The following is a 12,979-nucleotide window of genomic DNA, read 5'->3' as shown; positions in this document are numbered from 1 at the left end:
TTTTGGGAAGTCAAACCAGGGCAGAATCTTCACGATGAATGTGTAAGAAGGAACGGCAGATGCGTGCGGTCACGGTGGCGCAGCGGTAGAGTTGCCCGCCTTACAGCGAATGCAGTTCCATCCCCACTACGGGTGCCGTCTGTACGGAGTTTGTACGTTCTCCCCGTGACCTGCGTGGGTTTTCTCCGACATCTTCGGTTTCCTCCCACACTTCAATGACGTGCAGGTTTGTAGGTTAATTGGCTTGGTAAATGTAAAAATTGTCCCTAGTGTGTGTAGGATAGTGTTAGTGTGCGGGGATCGCTGGTCGGCGCGGACCCGGTGGGCCGAAAGGACCTGTTTCCGCGCTGTATCTCTAAACTAAACTAAAGACAGGTGAATGGGGTTGAGAGGGAAAGATAGATCAGACATGATTGAATGGCAGAGTAGACTTGATGGGCTGAATGGCCTAATTCTGCTCCTAGAAGGGAATGAACAAAAGCTGAAAGCACTCCTCCCCACGGCTTCACCCTTTGTACCAGCTCTTTATCTCTGTATGTGTAGTGCTATAAAGTTAGAACACAATACTCTGTACTCTGATGTAGACGGAGTGGGGAGGAGGAAAGGAGGGGCAGGGAGCAGTGGGGCAGTGGGAGGGGGCAAGTAAGGAGGGCAAAAGGCAAGTCATCGGGGAGGGGGTGAGTGGGTGAAGAGGGAGGGGGGGAGAGAGATAAGGGAGGAGAGGAGAGAGGGGAGGGTGAGGGAGGGGAGAGAGAGAAGGAGGGGGAGAGAGGGAGGGGAGAGAAGAGAGATGGGGAAGGGAAGAGGAGAGGGAGAGAGAGGGGGAGAGAGAGGAGAGGGAGAGAAAGAGGGGGGAGAGAGAGGAGGGGGGAGAGAGAGAAGGAGGGGGAGAGAGAGAGGAGGGGGGAGAGAGGGAGGGGAGAGAGGGGAGGGGAGAGAGGGAGGGGAGAGAGGGAGGGGAGAGAGGGGAGGGGAGAGAGAGGGAGGGGAGAGAGAGGGAGGGATGAGAGAGAGGAGAGATGAGAGAGAGGGAGAGATGAGAGAGAGGGAGAGAGAGGGAGAGATGAGAGAGAGGATGAGAGAGAGAGAGAGAGGGAGAGAGAGGGAGAGATGAGAGAGAGGATGAGAGAGATGAGAGAGAGGGAGAGAGAGGGAGAGATGAGAGAGAGGATTGAGAGAGATGAGAGAGAGGGAGAGAGAGGGAGGGGAGAGAGAGGAGGGAGGGGGATGGTGAGGGGAGGAAGAGAAGGGAAGGATCTCTCTCTGTCTCTCTACTCCCTCCCCCCCTCTCTCCCCCTCTGTCTCTCTCTACTCTGTCTCTCTCTGAGAGGGAGAGAGGGAAGGAGGGGGAGATGAGGAGGGAGGGGGAGGGCGGGGTAGTATTGAGGGGGGAGCTCACCGTGGGGGGGGGGCGCACTGACCCACTGACCGTGTGGGTCCTCACTGTGGGGGGGGGGGGGCGCTCACCCACTCGCTCACCGTGTGTGGGGGGTCCTCACTGTGGGGGAGGGGCGCTCACCGTGTGTGGGGGGGTCCTCACTGTGGGGGGGGGGGCGCTCACCCACTCGCTCACCGTGTGTGGGGGGTCCTCACTGTGGGGGGGGGGGGGGCGCTCACCGTGGTGTGGTGGGTCCTCACTGTGGGGGGGGGGGGGGGCCGCTCTCACTGTCCCCACTCACCGCTCGGTGTCCCGGCTCCGGGCCCGTCTCTGCCAGCGGCCGCGGCGCCGCCCCCTGCCGGCCGGAGGCTGCACCGAACACACAGGCCGCACTGGGGGGGGGGGGGGGGGGCGGGGCCCGGCCCGGACACCCCCCCCCCCCCCCAGCACGGGGCCCTTCCCCCCCCCCAGCAACGGGGCCCTTCCCCCCCCCCCCCCAGCACGGGGCCCCTCACCCCCCCCCCCCCCAGCCACGGGGCCCTTCCCCCCCCCCCCCCCCCAGCACGGGGCCCTCACCCCCCCCCCCCCAGCACGGGGCCCTCCCTCCCCCCCCCAGCACGGGGCCCTCCCTCCCCCCCCAGCACGGGGCCCTCACCCCCCCCCCCCAGCATGGAGGGGCCTGAAACCCCCCCGGGTAACCCATCCCCCGCACCCTCAGGAGAGGAGGGAGAGGGTAGGGGGAGAGGGAGGGGGTAGTATTGAGGGGGGGGGCACCTTCAGTCCAAACCCTTCGGCCCATCAGGCTACCCCTCTCCACAATCTCCCTCTCCTCTCCACCCTCTCTCTTTCCTCTCCCCCTCTCTCTCTCTCTCCTCCTCTCTCTCTCCTCCTCTCTCTCTCTCCTCCCTCTCTCTCTCCTCCTCTCTCTCTCCTGCTCTCTCTCTCCCTCACTCTCTCTCCTCCTCCTCTCTCTCTCCTGCTCTCTCTCCTCCTCTCTCTCTCCTCCTCTCTCTCTCCTCCTCTCTCTCTTCCTGCTCTCTCTCTCCTCTCTCTCTCTCTCCTCCTCTCTCTCTCCTCCTCTCTCTCTCCTGGTCTCTCTCTCCTCATCTCTCTCTCCTCCTCTCTCTCTCCTGCTCTCTCTCCTCCTCTCTCTCTCCCTCTCTCTCTCCTCCTCTCTCTCTCTCCTGGTCTCTCCTCCTCTCTCTCTCCTGCTCTCTCTCTCTCCTCCTCTCTCTCTCCTCCGCTCTCTCTCCTCCTCTCTCTCTCCTCTCTCTCTCCTCCTCTCTCTCTCTCCTGGTCTCTCCTCCCTCTCTCTCTCCTGCTCTCTCTCTCCCCTCCTATCTCTCTCTCCCCTCCTATCTCTCCTCTCCCCCTCCCTATCTCTCTCCCCCCGCTCTCTCTCCTCCCCTCCCTCTCTCTCTCCTCTCTCCTCTCTCTCCTCTTCCTCTCCCTCTCTCTGGTTTGAAGCCCCGTCTGCCTTGGCCCCCTCAGTGCAGGGCCCTCCCGTAGTTTGGCTCACCCACCCCCCCCAGGTCCTCTCCCCCCCCCCCCCCCCAATCTGACCCTCTCCAACCCCCAACCTCCCCAAACAGAGCCGTCACCTCGGCCCTGCTCTCCTCCCCAACCCACCGTCGACATGTGAACGGCCTCGTTACCTCAGTGCCACCCTCCACAGATGCTGCCCGGCCCGCTGAGCCTATCCACCATTCTCTGTCTCGGCAAGTGCTCAAGGCAAGGGCGGTGCTGTGTGTGACGGTGTTATGAGGAAGTGTGGGAAGGGAATTGCCCAAGAGACTTCATCTGAACAACAGGGCAATTGGAGCAGCAGAATGCTTTGTCGCTTCCTCTGTGACACAGCTTTGATTCTGACCTCCCCTGCCGTCTCTTGAGCATTTTGCATTTTATTTATTGCCTCATTATCTCATAGAAAAAATATGTCAAGCTGGAAAGGGCGCAGAGAAGATTTACAAGCCCGTTGCCAGGACTCGAGAGCCTGAGCTATAGGGAGAGGTTGGGCTGCATTTAGAGTATTGTGTTCAGTTTTGGTCACCTTGAGATAGGATGTAGTTAAGCTGGAAAGGGCGCAGAGAAGGTTTACAAGCATGATGCCAGGACTCAAGGGCCTAGGGTTGCCAACTGTCCCGTATTAGCCGGGACATCCCTTATATTGGGCTAAATTGGTTAGTCCCGTACGGGACCGCCTTTGTCCCATATTAGGCCCGGGGGGGCGCTGTAGGCCCGGACGCTGTAGGCCCGGACACTGTAGGCCTGGAGGCCCGGGGCGCTGCCTAATGGAGGCCGCGTAGCAACCTGCCTCCCGGCCCGGGCAGCCGCCATTGGTGGAGCAGGAGCACGTGGCCGCTGGCTGGGTGAGGTCAGGTGGGCCCCTGGGCCAACACTGTCCGGGCCTTCACTGTCCGGGCCTTCACTGTCCGGGCCTGCAATGTCAGGACTTACAGCGTCCGGACCTACACTGTCCGGGCCTGCACTGTCCGGGCCTGCACTGTCGGGACCTACAGCGTCCGGCCTGCACAGTCCGGGCCTGCACTGTCGGGACCTACAGCGTCCGGACCTACACTGTCCCCGAGTCTAATACGGGACAAGGGCGGTCCCATACGGGAGAAACCAATTTAGCCCAAAATACGGGATGTCCCGGTTAATATGGGACAGTTGGCAACCCTAATTAGAGAGAACATAGACCAGTACAGCAATGGAACAGGTAGACCATTCACCTACCATTCTGTGTTTAAAAAAAATACCCCTCACATCACCTTTAAAATTTGCTCCTCCCACCTTAAACCTGTGTCCTCTAGTCTTTTGCCTGCATATTCTGATTGTGAGCAGTGTGAAAATGCACACCTCCAGATTCAGGGAGCTTCCTCCCAGCAACTGAACCATCCTACCACAACCAGAGAGCAGTGTTGAACTACTATCTACCTCATGGCCAACCCTCGGACTATCCTTGATCGGACTCTGCTGGCTTTACCTTGCACTAAACTCTGATCATGTTTCCCTCCTGGGTTAAATAAAGTTCTGTCGCATTGTGTGTATCTGTGCAGTGTAAATGGCTCAATTGTAATCATGTTTTGTCTTTCTGCTGAAGGTAGACCCAAAACGCTGGAGTAACTCAGCGGGACAGGCAGCATCTAGGGATGCCAACTTTCTCACTCCCAAATAAGGGACAAAAGGTGACGTCACCACCCGAGCCCCATGTGACCTCACCCAGCCAGCGGCCACGTGCTCCTGCTTCACTAATGGAGGCTGCCCGGGCCAGGAGGCGGGTTGCTACGCAACCTCCATTAAGCGAACATACTCAGGCCCGCTCCCCGAACACAATCCGTTAGCCTGCACTGTCCAGGCCTTCTGCGGCCCCCAGGCCTACAGTGTCCGGGCCTACAGTGTCCGGGCCTACAGTGTCTGGGCCAACAATGGCTCCCGGGCCTAAAGCGGCTCCCGGGCCTACAGTGTCCGGGCCTACAATGTCTGGGCCTACAGTGTCCGGGGCTACAGCGGCCCACAGGCCTACATTGTCCGGGCCTACAGTGTCCGGGCCTACAGTGTCCGGGCCAACAATGGCTCCCGGGCCTACAGTGTCCGGGCCTACAGCGGCCCACAGGCCTACAGTGTCCGGGACTACAGCGCCTCCCGGGTCCAATACGGGACATGGGCGGTCCTGTACGGGACAAACAAATTTAGCCCAAAATATGGGATGTCCCGGCTAATACGGGACAGTTGGCAACCCTAGCAGCACCTCTGGAGAGAAGGAATGGGTGACATTTCAGGTCGAGACCCTTCAGTCTTTCTGCTGACTGGTTAGCACGCAACAAAAGCTTTTCACTGTACCTCGGTACACCTGACGATAAACTAAGCTGCTTTTGACAGCTTTGTGTGTGTTTTCTCTCTGTTTTCTCTCCCTGTCCCCATCTATCACAAGGAAGCAGGTTCGGCGATCGTTTCGCTGAACCCAGGTGTCAACTTCTCTAAATCGGTGAGACCAAGTGCAGGCTCGACGATCGTTTCACTCAACACCTCCGCTCAGTCCGTTTCAACCAACCTGATCTCCCGGTATTTATTCACAAAATGCTGGAGTAACTCAGCAGGTCCGGCAGCATCTCAGGAGAGAAGGAATGGGCGACGTTTCGGGTCGAGACCCTACTTTAGACTGATGTCAGGGGGGCGGGACAAAGGAAGGATATAGGTTCCCAAGAAAGCAGATCTCCCTGTGGCTCAGCACTTCAACTCCCCCTCCCACTCCCAGTCTGACCTTTCTGTCCTGGGCCTCCTCCATTGTCAGAGTGAGGCCCAGCGCAAATTAGAGGAACAGCACCTCATATTTCGCTTGGGTAGTTTACACCCCAGCGGTATGAACATTGACTTCTCTAACTTCAGATAGTCCCTGCTTTCCCTCTCTATCCCCTCCCCCTTCCCAGTTCTCCCACTAGTCTTCCTGTCTCCGACTACATCCTATCTCTGTCCCGCCCCCCCCCCCTGACATCAGTCTGAAGAAGGGTCTCGATCCGAAACATCACCCATTCCTTCTCTCCTGAGATGCTGCCTGACCCGCTGAGTTTCTCCAGCATTGTGTGTCTACCTTCGATTTAAGCAGCATCTGCAGTTCTTTTCCTATCACCAGGGAAACCCTGGCTAATCCACTGCAATTTGACACCAACTTGTTTTTCTCACCATTCCAGTGCCAAGAGCCTCTGTCTGACAGGAACATTTCTTCACTCTGCACACTCTCACCACCCACTGCCGACTTTCCTACCACTTTCCATTTTGATTTAACACTTTCCTGGTGAATTTAATCATCTCTTAAAATCAAAAAATCATGATCATATATAAAATGGTAACTCAAATTTCACTGTTACTTAATTGGTACATGTGACAATAAATTGATCTTGAAATCTTGAATCAGGAATAGATCGGGTAGATGCACAGAGTCTCTTGCCCAGAGTTGGGGAATCGAGGACCAGAGGACATAGGTTCAAGGTGAAGGGGAAAAGATTTAATAGGAATCCGAGGGGTAACTTTTTCACACAGAGGGTGGTGGGTGTATGGAACAAGCTGCCGGAGGAGGTAGTTGAGGCTGGGATTGAGTTGCCAAGTATTAGCTGGGACATCCCTTATTTTGGGCTAAATTGGTCTGTCCCGTACGGGACCGCCCTTGTCCTGTATTAGGCCCGGGGGGGCGCTGTAGGCCAGGACGCTGTAGGCCAGGACGCTGTAGGCCCGGGGGGCGCTGTAGGCCAGGACGCTGTAGGCCAGGACGCTGTAGGCCAGGACGCTGTAGGCCAGGACGCTGTAGGCCAGGGCGCTGTAGGCCAGGACGCTGTAGGCCAGGACGCTGTAGGCCCGGGGGGCGCTGTAGGCCAGGGCGCTGTAGGCCAGGACGCTGTAGGCCAGGACGCTGTAGGCCAGGACGCTGTAGACCAGGACGCTGTAGGCCAGGACGCTGTAGGCCAGGACGCTGTAGGCCAGGACGCTGTAGGCCCGGACGCTGTAGGCCCGGACACTGTAGGCCGGTGTAGGTCTGGACAATACAGGCCCGGACAGTGTAGGCCCGGACGCTGTAGGCCTGGACGCTGTATGTCTGGACAGTGTAGGTTCGGACAGTCTAGATCCGGAGGCCCGGGCGCCGCCTGACGGAGATTGCGTAGCAACCCGCCTCCCGGCCCAGGCGGCCGCCATTGGTGGAGCGGGAGCACGTGGCCGCTGGCTGGGTGAAGTCACGTGGGGCGCGGGGCGGTGACGTCTCCTTGTCCCTTATTTGGGAGTGAGACAGTTGGCAACCCTAAGCAGGGACTATCCCAACGTTTAAGAAACAGACAGGTACATGGATATGACAGGTTTGGGGGGATATGGACCAAGCGCAGGCAGGTGGGACTAGTGTAGCAGGGACATGTTGGCCGGTGTGGGCAAGTTGGACTGAAGGGCATGTTTCCACGCTGTATCACTCTATGACTCTAAACAAAACTGAATTTTCAGTCCTCGATCGGACTTTGATGGCTTTACCTTGCACGAAACGTCATTCACTATTACACTGTAAATGGATCGATTGCAATCATGTATTGTCTTTCTGCTGTCTGGTTAGCACGCAACAAAAGTTTTTCACTGTACCTCGGTACACGTGACAATAAACTAAACTGAACTAATCGCTGCCTCCAACGGGATCCCACTACTGGCCAAGTCTTCCCATCTCCACCCCTTCCTGCTTTTCGCAGAGACCGTTCCCTCCGCAACTCCCTGGTCCACTCGTCCCTTCCCACCCAAACCACCCCATCCCCGGGCACTTTCCCCTGCAACCGCAGGAGATGCAACACCTGTCCCTTTACCTCCCCCCTCGACTCCATCCAAGGACCCAAACGGTCTTTCCAGGTGAGGCAGAGGTTCACCTGCACCTTCTCCAACCTCATCTACTGTATCCGCTGCTCCAGGTGTCAACTTCTCTACATCGGCGAGACCAAGCGCAGGCACGGCGATCGTTTCGCTGAACACCTCCGCTCAGTCCGTCTCAACCAACCTGATCTCCCGGTGGCTCAGCACTTCAACTCCTCCTCCCATTCCCAATCTGAACTTTCTGTCCTGGACCTCATATTTCGCTTGGGTCGTTTACACCCCAGCGGTATGAACATTGACTTCTCTAACTTCAGATAGTCCCTGCTTTCCCTCTCTATCCCCTCCCCCTTCCCAGTTCTCCCCCAGGCTTCCTGTCTCCGACTACATCCTATCTCTGTCCCGCCCCCTCCCCTGACATCAGTCTCGACCCGAAACGTCACCCATTCCTTCTCTCCAGAGATGCTGCCTGACCCGCTGAGTTACTCCAGCATTTTGTGTCTGCCTTAAACTAATCAACCTCTAGTTTGTAGGATTAAATAAGACACAGAGTGCTGGAGTAACCTGGCAGGTCAGGCAGCATCTCTGGAGAACATGGGTGGGCAATGTTTTGGGTCAGGAAATTGAAATAGAAGGTTCACCCTTCTATGCCCAATTGTATAGCCCGTGTTACCACCGCAGTGGCTCAGCGGGTAGAGCCGCTGGCTCATAGCGCCAGAGACCCGGGTTCGACCCTGACCTCAGGCACTGTTTTGTGTGGAGTTTGGACGTTCTCCCTGCGACCACGTGGGTTTTCTCCGGATGCTCCGGTTTCCTCCCATGTCCCTAAGACGTGCCGGTTTGTAGGTTAATCGGCACTCTGTAAATCATCCCTAGTGTGCAGGGAGTGGATGTCAGAGTGGGATAATGTAGAACGAGTGTGTAAAAGGATACAGAGTGCTGGAGTAACTCAGCGGGTCAGGCAGCATCTCTGGAGAAGATGGAGAGGTGACGCTTCGTGTCAGGACCCTTCTCCAGACTCATGTCTTTGTCCATACTCTCCACAGATGCTGCCTGACCTGCTGAGTTACTCCAGCACTTTGTGTCCTTTTGTGTATTAACCAGCGTGTGCAGTTTCTTTGTTCCCCCCATCATCGAAGGGATCTACAGGAGGCGCTGCCTCAACAAGGCAGCCATCATCACCAGAGACCCACACCACCCTGGCCACACTCATCTCACCCCTGCCATCGGGAAGAAGGTTCAGGAGCCTGAAAACTGTAACGTCCAGGTTCAGGAACAGCGTCTTCCCCACAGACACAAGGCTATTAAACACCACAACCTCAAATAAGCTCCGAACTACAATAGACTATTATTGTTGTTATTATTGCACTATTATTGTTTGATTGTTTTTTACGTGCACGTATGTGAGTGTGTGTGTGTGTATATATATATATATATCCCTGAAGACGGGTCTTGACCCGAAACGCCACCCATTCCTTCTCTCCAGAGATGCTGCCTGTCCCGCTGAGTTACTCCAGCTTTTTGTGTCTATCTTCTATATATATACTTATGTATGTATGAGTATATAAAGTGTAAGAAAATAACTGCAGATGCTGGTACAAATCGAAGGTATTTATTCACACAATGCTGGAGTAACTCAGCAGGTCAGGCAGCATCTCGGGAGAGAAGGAATGGGTGACGTTTCGGGTCGAGACCCTTCTTCAGACTTACCCTTCTTCAGAATATGTATGAGTATATATATATATATATATATATATATATATTCCTTCTTCTCCCATCGGGCAGAAGGTACAGAAGCCACCAGACTCAGGAACAGCTTCTCCCTCTCTGTTATCGGGCTTCTGAACGGCCCTTCCATTAGCTAGGGTGCTGTCCGATTCACCTCTACCCCATTGCGGACATTGGACTTTGTCTGTGGAACCGATGCTCTACAATGCTGAGCACTATATTCTGCACTCTGGGTCTTCCCCTTTGCTCCACCTGTTGTATGGGTTTGGCTTGATTGTATTTACAACTAGCCGGGCGTGGACCCGTTGGGCCCAAACCTCTCCCGCGGGCCCGGCAACCTTCCCCCAATTGAACACCCATGGGCCCGTTGCCAGCCGGGGAGTGTCCCCCGGGGCCGTGGGCGGGCGAGGGGCGAGAGGAAAGGGGAGAGGGAGCCACTCACCCCGGTTCCGGGCGGCAGCATGAGAGCTCTCCTCACCCCCCCCCCACCTCATTGGCCGGCACTCCCGTAACTCGGGCGGGTCCCACCCCCCTCCGAGGGGCAACCCTCCCCAACTGCGCATGCGTGGATCCGGCGGCCATCTTAAGTAAGTATTAGATCAATGGGCCCCAACTGCGCAGGCGTGGATACGTTTGTTCTGCACATGCGCGGACCCGGCGGCCATCTTACATAAGTATTAGATCAACGGGCCCCAACTGCGCAGGTGTGGACACGTTGGGTTCCCATTGTGACGTCGAACACGGCTGACGGGCGGGGCAGGTGGAAAAGGGGATTTATTAAAGTTTAAAAAGTGATTTATTAAAGTTACAAAAGTGAAAAACATTTAAAATATAACAAGCATTTGAACCACAGGACAATGGTGAGTAGGGTGGTGCTAAAATTGTTGCGCTATCGTGTACCATTTTGTCTGTATTTCGGGTACATAAAATATGCCATGAAATAGATATATATATATATATATATATATATACGTACGATTATATATGCAAGATGAGAGTTTTAGTAATGTAATAATATAGATATTATCCAATATCATTGGATGAGATGTAATACAAAGCTATTCACTGTACCTCAGTGCATGTGGCAATAACAAACCTAACGTATGTTGCTCCTATCTCTTATGAACATGAACAGGGGCCACAGTCACAGAATAAAGGGGAGGCCATTTAAAACTGAGGTGAGAAATAACTTTTTCACCCAGAGAGTTGTGAATTTGTGGAATTCTCTGCCACAGAGGGCAGTGGAGGCCAATTCACTGGATGAATTTAAAAGAGAGTTAGATAGAGCTCTAGGGGCTAGTGGAATCAAGGGATATGGGGAGAAGGCAGGCACGGGTTACTGATTGTGGATGATTAGCCATGATCACAATGAATGGCGGTGCTGGCTCGAAGGGCCAAATGGCCTCCTCCTGCACCTATTTTTCATGTTTCTCTGTATCTATGAGTCGATGGTCGTTCATACAATGAGTGAGTTGTAACAAGTGCAGTCTCAACTGGTTGGTGTGTAGGCACTGAATGTATAATGGCAGGATCATAATGGGTGGGCAGGGTGTGTAATGGGCAGGGTGTGTAATGGGCAGGGTGTGTAATGGGCAGGGTGTGTAATGGGCAGGGTGTGTACTGGGCAGGGTGTGTAATGGGCAGGGTGTGTAATGGGCAGGGTGTGTACTGGGTGGGCAGGGTGTGTAATGGGCAGGGTGTGTAGTGTAATGGGCAGGGTGTGTAATGGGCAGGGTGTGTAATGGGCAGGGTGTGTAATGGGCAGGGTGTGTAATGGACAGGGTGTGTAATGGGCAGGGTGTGTACTGGGCAGGGTGTGTAATGGGCAGGGTGTACTGGGTGGGCAGGGTGTGTAATGGGCAGGGTGTGTAATGGGCAGGGTGTGTAATGGGCAGGGTGTGTACTGGGTGGGCAGGGTGTGTAATGGGCAGGGTGTGTAATGGGCAGGGTGTGTAATGGGCAGGGTGTGTACTGGGTGGGCAGGGTGTGTAATGGGCAGGGTGTGTAATGGGCAGGGTGTGTAGTGTAATGGGCAGGGTGTGTAATGGGCAGGGTGTGTAATGGGAAGGGTGTGTAATGGGCAGGGTGTGTAATGGACAGGGTGTGTAATGCCTAGGGTCATATACTGCTATCATTGAGTCCGTCCTCACCTTCTCCATCATGGTCTGGTTTGGCTCAGCCACCAAGCACGACATACAAGGAATGTGCCTTGGTGCACCGCTCGCAAGTAACAACACGAACATACAGTAAACAATTAAGAATAAAGCATAGAGCATTAAAACATTAAAAATAAAACATTAGAGTTTAAACGTGTGAAGAATGAAATAAAAAACCAGAGCAAAAAGAGACTACAGACTTTGGTTGTTGAGTAGAGCTGCTGCTCGTGGACAAAAGCTGTTTTTATGTCTGGCTGTGGCTGCTTTGACAGTCCGGAGTCGCCTTCCAGAGGGAAGTGCTTCAAAGAGTTTGTGGCCAGGGTGAGAGGGGTCAGAGATGATCTTGCCCGCTCGCTTCCTGGCCCTTGCAGTGTACAGTTCGTCAATGGGGGGAAGGTTGCAGCCAACAACCTTCTCAGCTGTGTGAACGATCCGTTGCAGCCTCCGGATGTCGTGCTTGGTGGCTGAGCCAAACCAGACCATGATGGAGAAGGTGAGGACGGACTCAATGATAGCAGTATATAATTGGACCATCATTGCCTGTGGCAGATTGTGTTTCCTCAGTTGCCGCAGGAAGTACATCCTCTGTTGGATCTTTTTGACTGTGGAGTTGATGGTGGCCCCCCATTTAAGGTCCCTGGAGATGATGGTTCCAAGGAACTTAAATGACTCCACAGATGTGACTGTGGTGTTGTTGATGGTGAATGGGGGGAGGGGAGGGGGAGCTCTCCTAAAGTCTACAATTAGAGCACTGAGCTCCAGGTTGTTGCGATGGCACCAGGATGCCAGCTGTGTCACTTCCCATCTGTAGGCAGATTCCTCCCCATCCTGGATCAGTCCAATCAGGGTAGTGTTGTCCGCAAACTTGAGGAGCTTGACAGAGGAGTCTGTGGAGGTGCAGTCGTTGGTGTAGAGAGAGTAAAGGAGAGGGGAGAGTACGCAGCCTTGCGGTGCTCCTATGCTGAGGGTCTGCGGGTCCGAGATGTGCTTTCCCAGCCTCACATGCTGCTTCCTGTCTGTCAGGAAGTTGATGATCCACTGACAGAGGGGTTCAGGCACAGTCAGCTGGGAGAGTTTGTAGTGTAGTAGCTCTGGCACAATGGTGTTAAATGCAGCACTAAAGTCCACAAACAGTATCCTGGCATATGTTCCCTGACGGTAAGGGTTGCCAACTTTCTCACACCCAAATATGGGACAAGGTGACGTCACCGCCCCGCGCCCCACGTGACCTCACCCAGCCAGCGGCCACGTGCTCCCGCACCACCAATGGCGGCCGCCCGGGCCGGGAGGCTGGTTGCTACGCAACCTCCGTTAGGCGGCGCCCGGGCCTACAGTGCCCTGGACTAAGACGGCCCCCGGGCTACAGTGTCCGGGCCTACAGTGT

This window comes from Rhinoraja longicauda, chromosome 2 (genome assembly GCF_053455715.1).
Source record: "Rhinoraja longicauda isolate Sanriku21f chromosome 2, sRhiLon1.1, whole genome shotgun sequence".
In the NCBI taxonomy this organism is placed as follows: Eukaryota; Metazoa; Chordata; class Chondrichthyes; order Rajiformes; family Arhynchobatidae; genus Rhinoraja; species Rhinoraja longicauda.
The sequence above is the reverse complement of the archived record's forward strand: the minus strand, read 5'-3'. Positions refer to the sequence as shown.